Genomic DNA, 8,401 nt, shown 5'->3' on the forward strand with positions numbered 1-8,401 from the left:
AGTTGAGAGGACATTGGGATGCTATCTAGCTACTCCAATAACTTCAAATAGAATGGAAATAGAATGAGCTACTTCCATAAAATGTGGGAGAGAAGAAATGTTTAAAAATAAATAAATTCATTTAAAAATAAATTCAAAACACATAAAATAAAAAAATGTAGCAAAAGTGATGCATATCATAAATAACATATCATAAATAAAGACCATGGTATAAATGAAAATATTGAGAGTGGAACCAGAAGTCAATCGACTAAAAACCACTACAAAATGACAAACATCTTCAATGTACCAATTTATTTTGAAAATGCACCTCTTTTTGTATAAAATATCATAATGCAGAGGTCATTGCTGAGGGCATCAGTTCAGTGGTAGAAGGCTCGCCGAACTCAAACAGACCTGAGTTGTTGTTTTTTTGTTTTTGTTTTTTTGTTTTCTAAATTAAAGCCAGGGAAAGCAAAAAAGACTAAACATGGAAAAGCTAGCTTGGTAGAACCAACCAAATAAAAGTTCATGGTATTCTAATAGTATTGAAAAGAGAAAGAAATTTTAGATGCTCAGCCACATTGTGCTACATGTACACACACACACACACACACACACACACACACAAAGCAATGAAATAAGCTTTTCCTCCTCCATCAATGACCAACTTCCAACATTTTTTATTCATACCTATTCCCAATGTACCAGGACATAAAGGATGGAAAGGTTGATCCAGTCTGAACTATTTTGGGGTACACACACACACAAAGACAAAAGTGTAGTCAGTTAAACTTTTAAGGAGAATCCCTATTCCGTCATCTTAGGCTGCTGTATAGCTGATTATGAATATGATTAAGATTCTTATGGGGAGGAAATGGTCAATAGAAGAGTGATCATGTGGCCTATCAACCAAAATAAAGAACATCCCATGAGATGGCCCTTAGTAGCCAAACTCCTCCTTCCTCTGAACTCCATAAAATGAAGCCCCAAACAATAACTGGGTCCCCTGGGCATCCTCACTCAGAAGACAATGTAATCTGTACCCTCAGTTTACTTTGAACGGACTTATCTTGCTACTTTGGCAAATCTGTGTGAGCCTTTGTTTCCAATCGTTTGGATAGGAGGCCAAGAACAAGAAAACACTAAACACCACAAGATCAGCAAAATGGAAGGAGCTAAAATATACTTTTCACAATACCTCTAATATTAACAGTCTAAATTTCCCAGTCAAAAGAAACAGATGCTATTGTTTGAATGATATGTTTCCCATAAGTCTCAGGTATTTGAGTACTTGGTCCCAAGTTGGTGGATGTTTGGGGAGGATTAGGAGGTGTGGCTTTGCTAGAATAAGTATGTAACTGAGAGTGGGCTTTAAGGTTTCAAAAAGACTTCAGGTTAGCTCTTCCTGATTCCTGACTTGTGGTTGCTGCTTCAGGTAACATCCCTGCTACTTGCTGCCCTGATGCCCTGCTATGGTGAATTCTTCTCCCTCTGAAACCATATGACTAAAATAACCCTTCCTTCTTTAAATTGGTTCAGTCATGGTATTTTTATCACATCAATAGAAAAGCAACCAATACAACAGACTAGCAGAGATTGGATCAAAAAGAAGTCCAGTTATTTGTTGACTCCAAGAAATACTGCAGGAACCACTCAACCTAGACCCTGACCACCAAAAATACTTTCATCCACTTTTTCCCTCTTTTTTTTAATCAAACCATTAATCACTGGTTTTTTTTCCTGCTCTCTTCTTTTCTGTTCTTCCCCATAATAACTAATATATTAATAGACATCATAATGTCACCATTCATTTATTCCCCCAAATTTTTGATGTCTAAGAGGTGACTACTATTTATTGTATTTTTATAATGGGGAGCTGTACTGGTTTCTGTGTGCTGGTCTGGATGTAATGCTTTCCTGCTGTCCAGTATCACACAGGATGTCTCTCTCCAGCAGAGACAATGCCTTTGGCAATCACAACTGCTTCTTTAGCTTCTGCATAGTCAGCCAAGATTCTTAGCCAAGATACCATATGAATAGCCCCTGTTCCTAATAAAGTCATTGCTCCCCTCTAAAGCCCCACAAGCTGGACCTCAACTATCCACATTTCTTTAGCATTCGTATCTTCTTTGTTCCCACTAAAATGGCCCATTGCGCCCTGCTTCTAGTATTCAATGTCTTTTACAATCCAATTTAGCAAAGGTTTCTGCATTCCTTAGATAAAAAGAGCCCAAGGCATTAAACCTACATAGTATGATCCATCAGAGCAAGGAACCCACCCACCTTCCTTGCTACCAATTTCTGTTCTAGCTTCATTTCTGTTGTGGCGTTAAAACATGTAGATAGTGACAAGAAGCAACTCAGATGGAGAAATGGATTATTTTAGCTCAAAACTGAGGTGACAGGGAAGTCGGGATAACAAAAAAAAAAAACAAACAAACAAAAAAAAACCAAACAAACAAAGTATGATACTGGCACAAAAACCAAATGTGTAGATCAGTGGATTGGAACACAGGACCCCAGATACAAACATGCATCCACAACTACATATTTGTCCTCAATGATTCCAAAACATGTGTCGAGGAGATGTTGGCCTCTCTAACAAATGTATAAGAACTCTGGATATCCATGTGACAAAGAATACAATTAGACCCCTATTTCTGACCCTACACAAATACTGACTCCAAATGCATGAAATTCCCTAATGTAAGGCCTGAAACTGCAATTATCTATGATGTCTTGAATAAGAATATCCCCCACTGGCTCATATGTTTGAATAATTGGTCCTTAGTTAGTGGAACTGTTTGGGAAGGAGTAGATGTGACCTTGTTGGGGGAGGTGTGTCACTACAGGCAGGCTTTAAGGTTTCAAAATCCCATGATATTCCACTTGGTCCTCTCTCCTTCTGCCTTGTGCTTGTGAATCAGATGTAAGCTCTCAACGACTGCTCCAGTGCCATCCCTGCCTGCCTACCTCCATGCTCCCTGCCGTGATGCTCATGGAGTCACACTCTGGAACTGTAAGAAAGCCTTCAATGAAATAAAATTTAAGGTTTCTGTACCTCAAATTAAACGGTTAATCTAGTAAAAAAAAAAAAAAAAAAGACAGCTACAAAATGGGAGAAAACATTTACTCACTTCTCTGATATGGGATTAATGTTAAGTATACACAAAGAACTTACAGAACTAAACAAGAAATCAAACAGCCTAATCAATGGATTAAGAATTGAATAGCCAGTTCTAGAAGAAGAAGAAGAAGAAGAAGAAGAAGAAGAAGAAGAAGAAGAAGAAGAAGAAGAAGAAGAAGACCCAGTATAACATGAAAGAAATAGTCACTAATCAGAAATATGTTAATCAAAATTATATTGTGGGGCCACAGATGTATCTTAGTGGTTAAGAGCACTGAGTGTTCCTCTAGAGAAACTAGGTTTGATTCACAGCACCCACACAGCCTTGTTTTTCATTTCATTTCATTTATTTATTTATTTATTAGATATTTTCTTTATTTACATTTCAAATGTTATCTCCTTTCCTAGTTTCCCCTCCAAAAAAACCACCTGTCCTCTTCTCCCTCCCCCTGCTCCCCAACCCACCCACACCCACTTCCTGGCCCTGGCATTCCCCTATACTGGGTCATAGAACCTTCACAGGACCAAGAGCCTCTCCTCCAGAGATAAAGTGTGAAGCAGAGACTGAAGGAATGACCATCCAGAGACTGCCCCACCTGGAGATCCATTCCATAAATGACCACCAAAACCAGACACTATTGTGTATGCCAACAAGAGCTTGCTGACAGGACCCTGATATAGCTGTCTCCTGAGAGGCTATGCCAGTGCCTGACAAATACAGAAGTGGATGCTCACAGCCATCCATTGGATGGAGCACAGGGTCCCCAATGAAGGAGCTATAAAAAGTACCCAAGATGCTGAAGGGGTTTTCAGCCCCCTAGGAGGAACAACAATATGAACTCACCAGTACCCCCAGAGCTCCCTGGGACTAAACCACCAACCAAAGAAAATACATGGTGGGACTCATGGCTTTAGCTGCATATGTAGCAGAGGATGGCCTAGTTGGTCATCAATGGGAGGAGAGACCCACACAGTCTTAATTATTGTGCCAGGTCACCTAATGCCCTTTTCGGGCCTTCACAGGAACTGCATGCATGTGGTTCACACGAATGTGGACAAAACACTCATTTACATAAATTAAAATGAAAGGAAACTATATTCAGATTCCATATCACTCCAGTCAGAATGTCAGGCATTAAACAAATTATTAAGACATAATGGTAAATTATGGAAATAATTGAGCCCTACCATGCAGGTGGGAATGTGGGCCATCCCAGTCACTGTGGAAATCAGTATGGCCATTTTCCAAAAAGTCTTGACCTGTCTTTATCACTCGGGTATTTACTCAAAGGACTACAAGTCACAAATCACAGATATGCCTGCATCTTAATGTCTAATGCAGCACTCTTCGCATATCTAAGTTATACAAGCCCAACCTCAGTGCTCAACCAAGGGATGGGTAAAGAAAGGATGGGGCAGATACACAAGTGATTGCTTTCTGCCATAAAGGTAAAGTTAGGTCCTTTGTAGAAATATGTATGCAATTTGAAATGATGCTGATTTAGTGAATAAAGCCAGACTCAGAAAGGCAAATATGATTTGTTTTTTTTTCATATGTGAGTCTTAGAATTCATGTAGCCATGCAAAATTATCTGTGTGCATATGACATGAATATAGAAGAAAAATTGTGTATGGGAATAAAGGACCACTAATGGGGAAAGGAATGAAAAGAGAGAAGATAAGGGGTATGGGGAGATAATTCCAACATGCAACACATACTCATATGAAAGTGTCCTTATGTAGCATGTTACCATGTACGGTTAACACATAGAATGAAATGTTTGACGGTAATGGAATACCCTTACATCTGTGAATGGGGAACAACCAGAAGACAGAAAGCCTGAATTTAAACTGCCATAGCTCTGAGGTCCATGACAGCTCTTGGCAGCTTCTGTGAAGAACAAGAAGGTCAAATGCCAACACATTAAAGTATTCTGGTGGCAGGAGACTCGGCTCGGTCAGTAAAGTGTGTCAAGAAAGGTACACCAGCGCTGAGTGGCTGGCAGCAAATCCCATTAGTTCAGACTAACTCTGGAGCTTGAGAGCACTCAGCCTGTGGTGGGCAGGCCAATCAAGTTCCCCTGGAGCCATCGCTGCACTACATATGACTTACTGTAGCACCTGAGCACAGTAAGTAGTAATGCTCTACACCCTTTACTGTGTCCCTCAAACAGGGAGATAGGCTGCTTAGAGCATGGAAAAGAATAGGCAAGTCCTCTGCCAGTTCAGATTGTGGCATTATGGCTGATTCCCCAACTCCGAGCACACACGAGACACCCCCTAGTTAGTTACTGCATTAGCCACTGCGTGGATATGACCTGTAAAACCTCTGCTACAAACCACAAAGCTAAGTGTGGCTGGCAGAGGATCTTGTTACATTCGAAGAAAGGAAGCTGCTGATGTGAAGATGGTAATATTGTACACTGATGCCACACAGACTCGACACCGAAATAAGCCAGGGTGAAGGCAAGAAGGGTCCATGGGTTCTAAAGGTCACCCAACTTCTGTGCGTCCAACTGGAACTCTCCAAGTATCAAAGACCCAGAAGTCAGATGCTCCATGTCCCATCTGTAGGTCATTGTTTCCTCCTGTTCTTCGCTGTCTTTTTTTCTTTTTTACTACACTTTCATTAGAATTTTCACTTCATTACATTAAACATTTTAGCTCTATTTGTATGACCCTTTATACATCCTCTTAATTTTGTTCATGCATTTCCCTACTATTGAGCAGTCTTTTTTTCTTTTCCTTCTTATTCTTCCTTTCTTTTTCCACCACCCCATGTTTCTGTCCTTCTCCCCAGTATAAAGGAGACATTCCTAGTCATGAGAACACAAGAACGAATACATCTCATAAGACAGGAAAAAAAAAACGGATTAAAAAAAAAAAGATAAACACGGTAAACCAAAAGACCCTTGATACTAAGTGGGAAGAATGTAAGAATGATGATCCACAGATGATGGAGGCAGCAACACGACAAATCAAGGAATGGAAAAAACAGCGGAGCTTCATCAGCCCCCTTGCACCTCAGCCAAAGACACCTTCTTCTTCCCAATCAGAGTGACTTCCAATCAGCAACACTATTCAGCCCTCCCAGGCCACTATCTTTATGAATGATGCCATTGAGAAGGGAAGGAAAGCCACTAACTGCAAGCCTAAATCCAGACCCAGCCAGCATTGAAGCCAGGGCTTATTGGCAATGCCAACATGGTGGGTCTAGCTAATCTCCATGCCATGGGCATAGCTCCACCAAAAGTAGAGTTAAAAGATCAGACAAAGCCTACCCCACTGATCCTGGATGAGCAAGGCTGCGCTGTGGATGCCACAGGCAAGGAGGTGGAGCTCACACATCACATGCCCACCCTGAAGGCAAACATTCTGGCTGTGAAGAGGGAACAGGTCAAGCAGCGACTAAACAAAAAGCCATCTGAAAACATAGACTCTGATACCTTTTTGACCCCTGAATCTCAATCGCCCCTAACCAGCTCCAAAGACACACTTTTAAAGTCCATAACAAGGTCAAATTTGAGAAGATTGCTCAATGATTATGGACAAAGGCTCAATTGGAGAAGCTGCAAGCAGAGATTGCACAGGCTGCTAGAAAAAAAAACAGGCATTCAACTAGACTTGCCCTCATTGCTCCTAAAAAAGGAGCTAAAAGGAAGGCGATATCCCTGAAATTGACTGGTGGGACTCTTACATCATACCCAATGGCTTTGACCTTACAGAGAAAATCCCAAGAGAGAAGATGACTTTGGAATCACAAATCCTGGTTGAACATCCAGCCCAGCTTAACCCTCCAGTTGACAATGATACACCAGTTACCCTTGGGGTATATCTTACAAAGAAGGATCAGAAGAAACTTAGGAAGCAACAAGGAGAGAGGCACAAAGAGAGCTACAAGAGAAAGTCAGATTAGGCCTGACACCTCCTCCAGAGCCCAAAGTGAGAATCTCAAATTTAATTCAAGTATTAGGAAAAGAAACAGTTCAAGACCCTACAAAGGTAGAAGCCCATGTCAGAGCTCAGATGGCAAAGAGACAGAACCCTGCCTCTGATTGGCAATGCCTTCCTCACTTGTGGATGTCCTTCCTGTCATGACAGGGTGCATGAAGAGGCCAACGTGCCTGAAAACTTACCGCAGAACAGAGAAAGGTCAAGAAGATTAAAAAGCTTAAAGAAGGCATTTCACAGGGGTGCATATATCTGTATATAGAGTTCAAAATTGAGCAGCCCAGCCAAGAAGTTCAAGATTGAGGCCAGTGCTGGGCAGCTGTACCTGACAGGTGTGATGGTGCCGCACAAGGGTGTCAATGTGGTGCTAGGGGAAGGGGGCCTCAAAGCCCAGAAGAAATTTAAGCATCTCATGCTACATTGGAAAAGTGGGATGAACAGACATCTAACCAGAAGGGAGATGATGAGGAGGAGGAAACTGATGAAGAAGCTGTGAAGAAAACTAACAAATGTGTACTAGTATGGGAGGGTATAGCCAAATACCGGAGCTTTGGAGAGATGAAATTTAAACAGTTCCCTACAGAGAACATGGCTCATGAGCATTTCAGAAAGCATGGGACTGAACACTACTGAGACCTTGAACACTGAGTGAATCTGTACTGCAGTTCACCAACTGAGACTACTGCTAGCCCTTGTGTCTTCTTTGCTTTTGTTTCTTCTGTCTTCTCACTCTACTTCCCAACCTTACCCCACCATGCGTTGATCTGAGAACTGTGCCAAGACAGTACCAGGGCAAAGAGACTACCAAGTTCATCCAGTCAGCCTGGTGCTACCCTTCATCCTGTATGTGCATATGATTAAAGAGTTAGAGAGAGAGAGAGAGAGAGAGAGAGAGAGAGAGAGAGAGAGAGAGAGAGAGGAATGATGATCCAATTTACCAGAAAAACAGCAAGTGAAATTACAGGAAATGTTAATCATCTCTAAATAATAACTTCAAACGGGAATGGACTCGGTTCATCAATAGATACACCATGTTAGTTGACTGGATTAAAAAAGTCAGAATCAACTATCTGTTATTGCTAAGAATGCTTCACTGACAAAGATGTCTGCAGAGTCAATAGTCAGCGGGGAAACAGAAACGTTTCCTCTGAAATCAATAGCTTGACAACAGTGCTCACTTTCACCACTCAGTAAGCTCGATGCTCAGAGTATCAGAACAATGGGTAAGAACAAAACCATTTAAAAGTCTCTAAGATTCCACCGGAAAACTTCCACATAATAAACACACTCAGGGAAAAAAGATGCAGAATAAACATGAGATTTAGCAGCTTTTCTATGGAC

General features: G+C 41.2%; 1 pseudogene; it reads left to right on the plus strand.

Moving 5' to 3' along the window:
- Positions 1–6,062: 6,062 nt before the first annotated feature.
- On the plus strand, positions 6,063–7,737 carry LOC110322574 (annotated as a pseudogene).
- Positions 7,738–8,401: the final 664 nt, after the last annotated feature.

The sequence above is a fragment of the Mus pahari genome, chromosome 5 (genome assembly GCF_900095145.1).
Source record: "Mus pahari chromosome 5, PAHARI_EIJ_v1.1, whole genome shotgun sequence".
NCBI classification, from domain to species: Eukaryota; Metazoa; Chordata; class Mammalia; order Rodentia; family Muridae; genus Mus; species Mus pahari.